This window comes from Dermacentor andersoni, chromosome 1, assembly GCF_023375885.2.
Source record: "Dermacentor andersoni chromosome 1, qqDerAnde1_hic_scaffold, whole genome shotgun sequence".
Taxonomy (NCBI): Eukaryota; Metazoa; Arthropoda; class Arachnida; order Ixodida; family Ixodidae; genus Dermacentor; species Dermacentor andersoni.
Window position 1 is genome coordinate 149514191 of NC_092814.1, and position 14046 is coordinate 149528236.

The 14046-nt window shown below is 46.0% G+C and overlaps 1 protein-coding gene across 3 annotated transcripts in view; it reads right to left on the reverse strand.

Moving 5' to 3' along the window:
* The window catches only part of LOC126544836 (uncharacterized), a 97701-nt gene that overhangs the window by 43577 nt on the left and 40078 nt on the right, over positions 1 to 14046 (reverse strand). The window lies entirely within an intron of this gene.

A 14046-nucleotide genomic window follows, 5' to 3' on the forward strand; every position in this document is an offset into this window, starting at 1 on the left:
ACATTTCAATGAGACTTGGCACGCAGAAAAAGGCAATACACAACTTAATAGTGACTAAAAAAACCACGCCTTATTTCTTGATATCACTTCCTACAACAATTTCGCATTTCTACGTTAAAGGGACCCTGAAACAATTTTGACGATTTTCTACAAATGTACCGAGTCAGAGTAGGTCCTTCTGATCATTAATTGATGCATGTAAGTTATCCGCGTAAAGCGTGCAATCTATTAAAAGGTTTTAAAAATGCACATCGCTGCTGATCGCAGCACACTGCTCAGTGGAATTTTAAGCCGCCCCTACCCATATGACGTAAATCACCCATACGACATCAGTGGGGCAAGCTATCCGATTGGCTGACCAGGGCGCGTGATCGATAATTTTTCCAACTTTATGGTAAACAAATTATGTTCGTAATAGTTGGAATGTTAGTTAATTTGTGTTTATAAAAAAAAAGTAACAAAGAGTATGCACAAGAACAATTTTTCAGTACACTTAAGCACTTCCGGCACACAGCAAGTGTAGTCTGCTTGTGTTACAATGTGCTCAGTCTTTGACGAGAGCTCTGCTGTCAGTGTCAGTCTCAGTCTTTTCGTGAGCACCATGATTTGACTTTGTTGCGTTGTGGACTGCAAACATAGCGACTGGCAATATGTCGAGCTGTGACATCGTGTCCCTCTGCAAGGCAGCAGATGAGTGAACTAGCTCCAGCGCATCGGACTGCTACTATCCGATCGGCGACAGGAATTGCGCGTTTACAGCCATCACTTTACACCGGAAGATTACTAATGCAATAGCGTTCCGCGAGTCTGGTGTTAGGGCAAACACAAGCACAAGGGAACAGGGCTTGGCCACTTGACTGTGCTGTTTAGCAGAAGCGCAAATGTGAGGGGTCTGCACAGTGCAGCCACCTAGTGGCACAGAGCTCAACCATACACAGTAGCAGTAATGAAACGTAGTCTTCTTTGCTGCTGGTGTAAACTTTCCGCAGAAGCGTAATGAAAACGTTTTTTTAGATGTTTAAAATGTTTTACACTTGGTTAGAGCAATATTAGCGCTTTGTTTGACTGGTTAAGCTCTGTGCCAACAAGTGGCTGGACCGTGCAGACCGATCAGGCCGCTCACGTACGTCTACGCTAAAGTTCCTTTATCAGTTTGAGTTTATGCCTCCAGCCATCTGCCGAAACGCCCAGCTTGCCTGTGGTTATCGGAATACCAGACACATTCGGCGCTTCGACAGAATGCTTGCAACACACGCTGCTTTGATAGCTCTTGCTTGGGGTCGACTGCCAAGCAAGCTGGCAGAGAGTTTGGAGAGACTTTGTGTGCTCGCTCCTAGAGAATCGGAAGTTGACAACACGACGTGCCATCATGATGCAGAGCCAGTGAAGGCGGAGCTTAGCCCCGATCAATCGGCGAACGAGTTGAGGGCCAAATACATGACTGTGGAGGAGGGTAACTTGTAATCGTCCGTAGCTCTCTTAATATGAGATATTTCACACAAATTGTGGTGTGAATGATTAACTTTAGTTGTACCCTACGCTTCTACAAAATTTGTCCAAACCGTTTCAGGGGTCCATTAAGTACAAACATGGTTGCTTTATTGTGTAAGTAAGTGCGCTAGAAAATTCACAATACATGTATTGTTATTGTAGGCTACTTCCCTGAGAACAGTGCCATGAATTTACCCAACGTTGGTAGCTAGCGGCAGCTGAGAAACTGCACTGTCTCGCCACAGAAGTGACATGGTCCCTTGTCGCCCAAAACGCGGCAACATTGCGATCGAGATGTGCTCCACACATCGCCTCTTTTTCACCTGGATTCGACTTGCATTAATTAGCACAGCCTCTTCGGAGCACCTTCAACTCTCCGAATTTCGTTATAATTGTGTTAATTGCGAGTGGAGTCAGTTCCCCTGTTGCAAACACTGCTGCTCTCGTTTTGTATAGCTGAACTAGTCTGCTGAACACACCTGAACCATTCTGTAGAAGAAGGCGTGAACACTTGGCAATCCCAGTGTTCTTTAGGCAAAGTGTTTATGCTTTCTTGAAGGTTAAATGCTTGCCAACACAAACTGAGGAACTTCCTGGGAAAGAGTATTTGTGTGGCAGATATGATGAGATAGCTCACATTTGTGAGATTTGAATAATGGATACCTTGTGGTGTTCAACATGAACGCATGTGGATATTGTAAGGGTTGGAGTCAGGCACGTAATAAGAGGTAGCTGGCCCATGCCGTCGTCTGACTGATCCACGCTAAGGACATGGTTGAAGGGAGGAACTGGTTCTCATCGAGAACAAGGATTTATTTGCACTATCTACATGAAGGATAGAGAACATTACATTTCATGAGTCTAGCATTCCTTCGTCCAATTTGAGCATTCAACATCATCGAAGGACCTGCCTTTGAGGGTAAGGATTTACACATTCACTTCTGCACTTTTGTTTCACTGCACACCGAGCAGAGAGGGTCCTCGTAGAAAGGGGTTGTCGCGCTTGACTCAAGCTATCGCATCTTGATGCCGGAGCCGACTCCGCAGTTAGCAGCCATGTATGCCAAACGACCGTGACGATTACCGGAGTCTGTGGGAAAGTGCCGTTAAACACCCTTTTCCAGGAATTCTCTTGCTATAGTTAGACCGTGAAGGCGACAGTAAACCAACTAACGATACTCGGTCTGCCAAATCTGGCTAGCCTTGCTAGTGCCGTTGGGCTGTCTGAAAAAGGCGCATTGTTGGCTTCACTAAGCGAGTGGTCACAGCGGGCTGGGAGAGGTTCGAAGGTCACTACCCCCACAGGTCAATCGTAACAATATATAAAGGTGGCAAGCATTGCAAACGACAACTCCCTCAGCCCGAGCCGAGTACGAGTCTATGAGTGCATCAACATACTGTATATACTCGTATAAGGGCTGCACTTGTCTAGAATCTCAGTTGGGTGTGGCCCTTGCATGAATCAGGCCGATGATGGCCTGCTAAAGGTTCGTCCTGTTTCTGCAACTGTAGCAGAGGGCAAGAGGCACAAATGACATGTTATAAACATCTTTATTTTATTTTGCTGGTCTAAACAGTGCTCCCTTCTCAGAGCCAAAATGTCACCAATCTGACTGAAGACAACTTGCCACACAAAGAAATATTGGTGCGGCAACGACAGCCTCAGCGGCATCGGCAGAAAAGCAGCTATCGTCATCTAGTGGCAACAGAACTAAGTTGCTTTCTAGCGGGATGTTTTCAATTTTCCCCAAAAATTTTGCCCTACAATGTGGGGCTGCGGCCCTCACACGAGGGCAGCCCTTAGTTGAGTATACACAGTAAATGTTCTACTAAATGTAGTTTTGAAATACCCCCTGCACATAACATTTTTACCGTGATGGAACCAATTTCTAAAGGTTCCTTCTGCTCATGCAAACAAGTGGAGCGTACTAGACTATGGTCGAGTGGGCCGAAGGGCACTCTCTCCCTGAGGCGCTGCTTGTGGAAAAATTTTGAGAGGGCGCTGCGAGCGAACTGGATTTGGGTGGAGACGCGCTTCGTGGCATTATTCAACGTAATTTCACTGCGGCCCCAAGACAGATTGCGCGCATGCGCTCTTATAATAGTGCTTCATTTCCACTGGGAATTTATATTGACACCTTTTTGCTACATATACAACATGACTTCTTCAATGTTGCTCTCGTTGTGAAGTGCGTCGTCAGCTAGCAAGTGCATGTTCGTTAGGCGGGCGCTCGCGGATGTCCAGTTTTCTCGCAGAAAGTCTCTGCAGTAAGATTTTTTATTGTTTTACTTGCATTGGTGCACCCACGAATTTTGTTGCCTGGTACCAATTGTAGTTTTAGCAAGGTGAACTACTGTTTCTAACATTGTTTTCTAAATGTAACACATAATTTTTGCCACAGAGGCCGCCGATCTGCAACATGAAGCGACGTAAGAAAATGTTATTGATACCGGGTCATTTGACATGCGCTTCTTGTTGGTGAAATATCGATCAGGGACAAGGATCAAAGATAATATTATAGTGAAATAAGCCAGTTTCATGAACTACGTGGTGCGAAGAGATGCAGATGACCAATGCACTTCTAGGTAAATCTAAGGGTACATAAACATATATTCACAACTTATATGCAACAGAAAAATGATCAAATATTCTAAATGCACTGATTGAAAAAGTTAACTCCCGAACGCAATAAACGTGTTTTAAAATCTGCACCAGCGCCAGGTGAACCAATAGACTTTCCGAGAAAAGGAATCAAGGCAATTATTGGACGTTAGTATGATCAACAGTGTTAGGGAAAAGACACTGTCTATGTACTCAGACTGAATCAGGGAGACCGGGAAGTCCTTACGAAAGTAATCTCCGTGACTTGTCTCGCGATCTGCTTCAGCGTGCCAGCAGGCAAAATGAGGTAGAAACAGTCTAATCGAATGGTATGTGCATTCAGATCGTATTCGACTTCAGAATTCACTGTTAAAAATTACTTAATAGCCATTTGCATTCGAATGTGACGAATAACAGCACTTTTGAAGTCTTGAAGGTGAGGGGGCCAATGCAAGTGAGGACTCTTATACCGAATGATTGTGCTGCTGGAGAGTCGTGGCTGTTGCGCAGAGGCGCACCAGTTCCTGAAAGAATTATTGCCCAGGTGCTAATCAGTTCTGCTGAACAAGTTCCAAGCTGTCATTTAATACAAACACCCTGTTTTGGGACAGCCTGTAAATCTGCAAACTTGATTGAGGCAAGGAAAACATTTTTTTGACAGTCACCATGTCTGCAAAACTGCAACCAATTACAACTGGGCACCCAATGTGGTACCACACTTATCTTCAAACACAGCAGATCTACAATGTGTATGTGAGGCATGCCGTTCCTTTAAATGCTTCATTATTGTCCTTATGATAGTGCACCGGATAACTGAAAGCAGCCATTTATAATACAGAAGCTGCTTAGTTGAGCGGATGTACAGTCGGGAACTGCATTACATTTACGTATGAAACATAATATAAGCGTAATATGTTTATCTCAGAAATCAGACTCGAGAATAATTTCTTGCGTTTACACTCCTAGCAAAAAGTCGAAAGGCGCACCTACCTTCTTTTATTTATTTTTTATTTTTAGAAATTCTAAAGTTTTACATATGGTGATATGATTATGAGGCACCCTGTTCAATTCTCCCCACCTGGGGTTTTTTAACGTGCACCTAAACAGAAGTACACTAGTGTTTTTCCATTTCGTCCCCATCGAATTCCGTGACATGGTTTGAACCTGTGAGCTCGAGCTCAGCAGCACAACGCCAAATACACTATGTAGCCACTAATTAAACTACAGAACCAAGCAGCCAAGCAGCCAAGCTGTTAAGGGCTACTTTCCCCAATATTATATCAGCGTGTAGAAAAAAATCCCAAAGATAGTGCAATGCCGGGCCGCCCCATGGCGGAGGTGCAGTTCGCCATCAAGGGGCCCACATATACACAGCTTCGCTGGTAATCCTTCGCAGACTGGAAGGGCACCGAGTTTTGTTAAGCATGGACTGGACAAAAATGTAACACGGCTTACGGGCCAAAAATGAGCATAATAGACAGTTTTTTCATGGGTACCACCATATTGCCCTGCAGTGGCACCATCTATGGGCAGTCGGCATGCTGGCTTGGGCGAGCACTCAGTTTCGGTTGTGTTCGTTCCATTCTCTACGACGCACCGACGTATTACGAAAATTTTGTCCTCAAAAATAGCCATAAATTATTTTATGCAATCCAGCTCTTGATATTATGGCTTTCCAGGCCAAAAAGGCAATGCCGAAGCACATAGCTTATATATGCATCCTGCTGGTTCACCAACCGCAGTGATCGCTGTGTTGCGCAGCGCCATCGGCCTCATGCAGGAGGCTAGCACAGGAATATTGCGATTTCAAGCCTACTGGACTTGAAATGCATCATAAGGATGCCGTTGTATCACAAATATTTGATAGCGCCTCCCGCTTAGATGTTTCATGGTTGCCTTAGGTTGGCCGTACATGAGCATGCGCTCCGATGTTGTATACTTTAGTTCCTACGCCAAGCGATCACATAGTGAGCCAATTTACCATTTCATACTGGTAATACAGAGACGCCGGTTCTCTTCGTTGAATTAAAACCGATATAGGCAAAATACTAGTTCACAACACATATACACACACCTCGCCTGATTCTGCGCATCAGATGTTTGCACCCCCAAGAGATGTTTTCGCATGCTGTAGTTACCGATGCACTGAAAGGCTTCCCTGACGACTTTAAATGAACGGACATTGCTTAAATTTCACTAAGTACGATCTAAAACATCTCGAAAGTGTTCCGCAACACGTAACAGCAATACTTTAAAGCCGCGCCGCGCAGGATCGCACAAGCCAGAGAGGAGAAAAGGCTCGTCGCGCATCCTTTCCTTCTCGCCCTAGGTATATAATAGCTACCTGAAACTTTTCTACGCCCAAGTGCCAACCACAATAAAAGAACCCGTGCCAATTACTCCGCATTCTGTTATGCGAGGAAGACTGAGACATGAATGGAATGCTGCACTGCAGTTTCTTTTTTTCGATAAGAATACTTCCCGTCAATCTGAGCTGAGCACAAGGCGCCGGATGGGGCCGATAAGTTTCGTTTGTTTGAAGCGGCAAGCAGGAAGTTTACATAAGTTTTTTCCATCTGTGTTTCGCAAGGCCTACTGATGAAAAACTATAGGTGCAAAAATTTGTTAACCAGTTAATTTGTTACAACGTTGTTTCATGCACTGAAGCACACACGTAACTGGAACGCCAATGCATTGCTCCGCAAGGTTTAGGAATTTATATCTCAAAACTGGTGTCGTCCTGAAAATTTGTTACAAGTGGATCCACCTTGCGAAGTCCACTGCTAGAATTTGTAAATTGCAATATGGGTCGTAAGATAATTAGCTAAAAATAAGTGAATTCTTATTAATTAGTCAATTTTGCATTTCAATTTTTGTGCAAGTAGTGTCCACCACTTCGAGTAGACCGGCTCAAACTAGAATGAGGTGTGTGTGTGCGCGTGCGTGTGCGCATGTGTGCGTGAGCGCGTGCGTGCGTGTGGAAGTGCTTTAAGATGACGATCCCTTTGATGTCTCCACATTTCTCTCCTGGAGCTGCATTTGGGACACTGCTTACGCCAAGTACCTACCAACATGTCACAAGTCGAGTCAGCAGCGTCTCGACAAGTCAGCAGCGTTTAAATGCCAGCTACCTTGCACCTCCACCACTTGAGAAGCAACAGTTTAACCGACGCTTTTATTCCCCGAAGCACTACCTAGCATGCTGAAGATTAAACGCGATGGTGATGGTTATGTACAGATAAAGATGACGTCCATAATGTAGATGCTTAATATATATATATATATATATAGACAATACAGAGTAGGATTTCTAATCCATAAGGACATAGCGGGCAACATTGACGAGTTGTACAGCATCAATGAGAGGGTAGCACTCATCGTAATAAAGCTAGATATTGCCACCTAGTGTTTTGAGACAGCAAACGGTCAGCATTGGGTGCCCAGCAAAAATGGCGAAGAACACGACGAAGTCAAGGATACCGTGCCAGCTGGAGAACTGTCCCTTTCTGTCTGGCATTTTTCGTGTCTGGCTGCTGCTACTGTTGCTTACTCTTGCCTTGGCGCATGACAAACTGGTGGAGGTGCTGGGTAATCTAATCTATGCACCAAACCCCTCCGAGCAGCAGGAGCTCCAGCCCCGTACCGGTGGTTACGCCTGTACACCGGCACGCCAGCAGAAGGATCCGTGGACAAGCCCCTGAGTTTGGACTCCTCACTGAGAAAATGGCAGCTCCGACCACCCCAACCGGTGTGGAAGGCCCAACGCCGATTCATTGTAAGCTACTCAATCCGCAAACGCCAAATCCCTTCCAAGGCGCCACACATGACGATGTTGAAGATTGGTTGGTGCACTATGAATGTGTTGCCGTGTTCAACAAGTAGGATGGCGCTGACAAACTGAAAAACATACATTTCAGCCTTAACGATGGCGCACGTGTTTGGTATGAGAACCATGCAAATGGAGTCACTTCATGGGCAGAATTAAAACGCCGGATTCTTGAGACATATGCAAGCCCTGACCGCCGAGAGCGAGCTGAGCACGGTCTCCAATCCCATATACAAATGCCGAACGAAGGTGTCGCAATGTATGTCGAGGACATGACGCGTCTCTTTCGACGAGCCGAGCCCAGCATGTCGAAAAGAAAGAAGGGGCGGTACCTGACGTGCGGAGTGAAAGAGCAGCTGTTCGGCGGTCTCGTGCGCAGTCCTCCCAAGACTGTCAGAATTTCTTTCCGAGGCTGTTACCATGGAACAGATTCTTTGGCAGCGGGCACCATCATACGAACGCCAAGTGAACGCTGCCTCGATGATGTGTGGCGTTTTATGGCGCAAGGGCCAGTTATGGCCAAAGAGCGCCATGACAAATGTAATGTTTACAGTGCATTGTGAATGGTGTAGACAATGAATTCCTCATGATATATCTGAGATGGCTGTAAACAGGCCTAAAATCTGTTGCTGTGGAGGGCGAAAAATGTATTGTTGCTAAAATAATGACACGTAGTAGTGCTGTGGGCTATGGCAATGATTAAAGACATGATGCGATAAAAGGTTGATGCGTTAAAGGCATGATGCGATAAAACATAACGTTGACACTTTAGCTTCAAGAATTTCTTTGAGTACAGGGGCTGTTATAGTGCGCTAAATATTCCCTGGCCAAATTATTTCAAGAGTGTCTGTTTCAGCTAAAAACAAACTAGTTTCGGATTAAAAAGCGGTTCATTGCTGAGAAAAAATTTCGGGTGAAGAATATTTTCGCGATATGCGGAAATGAAATACTTTTTCCTCTGTGCTTCTATTGCAGGGCATTGAATAAGAACGTGCAGGACTGTGAGATTTTGGCCGCACTTAGTACAAGTGGGAGGATACCCCCCAGTCAAGAGGTAAGAGTGAGTGCCGTAAGTGTGTCCTATTCTTAATCGGCAAAGGAGCACTTCGTTTTATCGTGATGTTCTCTCCGATACCCAATATCCTAATTTGGGTTTTATCAAGTGCAGTTTATTTGATATCTCAGCATTCCACTGTTGCTGCCAATGAATTTTGAGCTTATGACACAGGTATGCTTTAAGATCTGTGGCTGGGATGGGTATGTTTATATCCGTGTCACTAAAAGCTACTGAAGTAGCTTTCTCGTCAGCAGCTTCGTTGCCCTTGATGCCACAGTGGCCAGGTACCCAGCATAGGATGATCGTTTGTTTAGCACTATAGGCTGAGCATAGCAATGTACAGTTAAACCTGGATATAACGAAGTTGACAAAAGCTCGCAATTTTTCGTTACATGCAGGTTTTCGTTACATGCAGGTTTCGCGTGAAGGCTCGTACGAATGATGCAGAAACGAAACCAAATAGCTCAATATATCCGTGAAGGTGAACTCACCCTTCAATCATTTATTTTACACTAAAAAACTGCGTAATTTCCGCTTGCTTCTTCGGCACGAGTGTAGGCACAACACGCCGCTCCAAAGAGGCTAAATCGTGTAGAGCTCCTTCATCGTCGAGCGAGCCGACGAAACGGCGCATAACGTCCATTGCGTTCATCACCTCCTTTGCAGTAGGCACGTCACACGGATCTGCCTCACAAGCACCATCATCACCGCCATCCGGATTTTGCACGCTTTCAGCTACTGCTGCATCAGACATTTCTTCTGTAGTCACGGCGGCGTTGTCGGCAAACAAAAAGTCAGTCAGTTCAACGTCGTCGGGTACACCACCGTTAGTACATAGCTCGTTCCACGCTTCGGCCACATTGGACGGAGTAGAAAGGTCTGCCTCCTCCTCGTCGGCACCAGCCCGTGCGTTTTTGGCTATTCCGGCCTTTAAAAAGCAATTCGCGATAACATCTGCCCTGACCTCTTGCCAGGAGGCAGCAAGCATCTCGACTGCTTGATAAATGTCGATCTTCATCTCCCGTTCCAGACGGATGTCGAGAAGTATTTTCAGGATTAGTCGGCGCCGGTAACAGCATTTAAAACTGTTAATGACCCCTTTGTCCAGGGGTTGTATTAGGGACGTGCAGTTGGCCGGGAAGTAATGCAGTTCGATGTTCGACAGCTGCAGGCCCTCGACGTGGTGCGCCGAGCAATTGTCCAGCAGTAGGCAAACTTGACGGCCTTGCCGCTTGACGTCCTGGTTAAATTCCTTTAACCACTCAGAAAATATTGGCCGAGTCATCCACGCTTTGGAATTCGCCACATACTTCACGGGCATACGCTTCGTTCCCTTAAAACACCTGGGACGGGCACTTTTGCCGACAACTAGCGGGACTCGCTTGTCTGTGCCGTCGAGGTTGGCACACAGCAGAATCGTTATGCGGAGCTTGCTCTGCTTTCCACCGCGGCAGTCATCGCCTTTTAACGCTAGCGTGCGGCCCGGAAGCATTTGATAAAATAGAGCTGTCTCGTCGGCATTGTAGACATCAGCCGCCTCGAAGCGACTCAGGATTCCAGGCAGCTTGTCAGCCACCCACGAAGCAGCAGCATCGCTGTCCGCGGAGGCAGATTCGCCGCTGATTACTCTTCCGACGACACCGTGCCGGCTCTTAAATCCCTGCAGCCACCCGTTGCTTGCCTTGAAATCGTCATGACCCAAGATACACGCAAAATCCTTTGCCTTCTGTTGCAAGATCGCGCCACTTATGGGTACATTTCTGGCTCGCGTGTTCAAAAACCACGTGAACACTGCCTTGCCCACATCAGTGTATGTGGACAGCTTCAGTCTTTTTTTCTTCGAGCTTGTTCCCGACTCCACTGCGTTTCTGAAGCTGTGTTCCGCACTCAAAATCGTTGATAGTGTGCTCGCTGGAATGCTGAAACGGGTGGCAACGTCCTTCTCGCCCGCGGAGACTGCATTTAAAATTGCGAGTTTGTCTTCAAAAGACAGAACTTTTCGTTTTCTGGCAGGTAGAACTCATCACGACCAACCGACGACGCAGTTAGAAGCGGAGACGCACGACTACACGCCGACAGGCAGGCCTAGCACCTCCAAAACAAGTCGGACAAACCAGTACCAGAGCACAGTTGACACACGCACGCGTGCAGAACGCAGGACAACACTCAAGATGGCGAATGCAACGCATCCATAGAGAAAGAAAAAAAAGTGACGGATATCGTTCGTCATCAACGTTACTAGATTTTTTTCAGTTGTAAAACTCCGCCGCGGCACCTGGCCCCTTTCTGTCGCGCCCGCGGGGCGGCGCGCGCGACACTGTCGGCCCGAAGGCGGGCGGTGCGAGCAACGTTTGTGCGGGCGGACAGAGACGCTGATGCGTGCAGCAACATGGCACGTTTTGCTCGTGTTTCTTATTTGTGTGTCAGGAAAATGCTGCTTGTCTTGTGAGCAAACATGCCTGCAATGCCTGAAACGGCAATGAAACCAGAAAAACCACGAGAAACAAAGTGATAGCTAGGGAGGGTGCAGCGCCCTTCCTAACTATCACTTTGTCAGTTTTTACTCCTGTTTTTTTGTTTGTGTTAATAAAACCTTGCAAGCATTCTACGACGAAATAGTGTACCAGACCACCGCCTTTCAACTTCGTGCGCATTTCCTGAGGGCTATAAACTTGTTAAACTAATCATTTCAGGTCATCAAAGATTTTTTGGAACTGCTAAACTTGACAGAATAGAACGCAGTTCAAAAGAACCTGAAGCTTTTTGCATCATAAGAAACGACAGAGTCGCTGCGAGTAACTCTGATGTCGAGTTTAAACATAGTCGATAATCTGCTGCGTCAAGGCTCGCTCTATGTTTTGACAGCCAAGTTAAATTAAGATCCATTGGAGGTACACTGTTCACATTTGTTGCGACTGCATTCACATTACACTGTTTGCTAGGAAATTCACCCACTCATGTTTTTTCAGTGACACTTTGGACTAGTGCATTCCTTCGGTGGAGGTGAGTCCCATCCAACTATAAACAACTTCACGCAGATATTCCGCCTTCTAAGCCTGTATACACCTGTTAAAAGCTTGTATACACCTGGCGCTACGTGGGAGTGTGGAAGGTGTGCCAGGCTCTGTGCTCGCCGGCGTCAACGACACAATCAAGCAGACCAGAGAAGCCTGCAAGTCAAAACATAGTCTTCGCAATGCCATTGAGGCGACGTTGATAAGTTACGTGGAGCCAAGCAGCTCACCAGAACGTGCTCGCAATGAGCACATATATGCTCGAGGAAACAGAGGACAATGCTGGTTATTATCTGTGTGGATATGTCATTCATAAAGTCAGAAAGGGCACACCATGTGATCTATGCATAGCGGACATAAGCTCTGAAATCCCAGCAGTTGGCTGCGACAGTTACTTAATTGAGTACAGAAGTCTCAAGCAAGGTTCCTTAAAGTACCCGATGCCGAAGATGCTGGGCTTTATGATGACAGATAACAGAAGTGTGTCAGCTTCCCTGGATGAGGCAGGCCTTTACGGAGAGATATTTTGGAAGGTTTTAGATGATCTAGAGGGGCGCTACCTCCCTCTTCTTGGTTGTGCAGAGCATATGGTCCGCGTTCACGTGCGAAGTACTGAATTACTTCATTGTTATGCGGATCGATTTTTACTCCAGGGATACAAACTGTCAACTAGAAAGCAGTAGCTGTAGCAACCAAGAAAGCGCATCTTTTGTGAATATCGATGCAGCATGCTTAGATTCATCAATCCGGCGTTGTACCGGTCCTATTCTTTTTTTCATGCGTACATAAAACAACATGCCACAAACGAAAGGCTTCGCTCTCCTCTTCATTCACCTATTAGCTGCTTTTTATAGAGTGCACAATGTAAAAAGGCTATTCTTTGAATATTTAGCGCCACGAAAAGCAGCAAAAGAAAAAAAAAACTGGCATTGAGTCGGCGGCGCGCTGCTGCCTTGGGAAGCTTCCGTAGCCAACCGGACCAACCGTGGCGGCAGCGCCACCTCGCGAGAGGAGACGGCAGAGGGTCACGTTCTCGCGCCGCTCCCAGGCGGAGTTTTATAACTGAAAAGTATCTAGTAGTGGCTGAGGAGTTCTATAGAGATTTATACAGTACGAGTGGCACCCACGATGATAATAGAAAAGAGAATAATCTAGAGGAATTCGATATTCCAGAAGTAACGCCGGAAGAAGTAAAGAAAGCCTTGGGAGCTATGCAAAGGGGGAAGGCAGCTGGGGAGGATCAGGTAACAGCAGATTTGCTGAAGGATGGTGGGCAGATTGTTCTAGAAAAACTGGCCACCCTGTATACACAATGTCTCAAGACCTCGACCGTACCAGAATCTTGGAAGAACGCTAACATAATCCTAATCCATAAGAAAGGCGACGCCAAAGACTTGAAAAATTATAGACCGATCAGTTTACTGTCCGTTGCCTACAAAGTATTTACTAAGGTAATTGCAAATAGAATCCGGAACACCTTAGACTTCCGTCAACCAAAGGACCAGGCAGGATTCCGTAAAGGCTACTCAACAATAGATCACATTCACACTATCAATCAGGTGATAGAGAAATGTGCGGAATATAACCAACCATTATATATAGCTTTCATTGATTACGAGAAAGCGTTTGATTCAGTCGAAACCTCAGCAGTCATGGAGGCATTGCGGAATCAGGGTGTAGATGAGCCGTATGTAAAAATACTGAAAGATATCTATAGCGGCTCCACAGCCACTGTACTCCTCCATAAAGAAAGCAACAAAATCCCAATAAAGAAAGGCGTCAGGCAGGGAGATACGATCTCTCCTATGCTATTCACAGCGTGTTTACAGGAGGTATTCAGAGACCTGGACTGGGAAGAATTGGGGATAAGAGTAAATGGAGAATACCTTAGTAACTTGCGCTTCGCTGATGATATTGCCTTGCTTAGTAACTCAGGGGACCAACTGCAATGCATGCTCACTGATCTGGAGAGGCAGAGCAGAAGGGTGGGACTAAAAATGAATCTGCAGAAAACTAAAGTAATGTTTAACAGTCTCGGAAGGGAACAGCAGTTTAC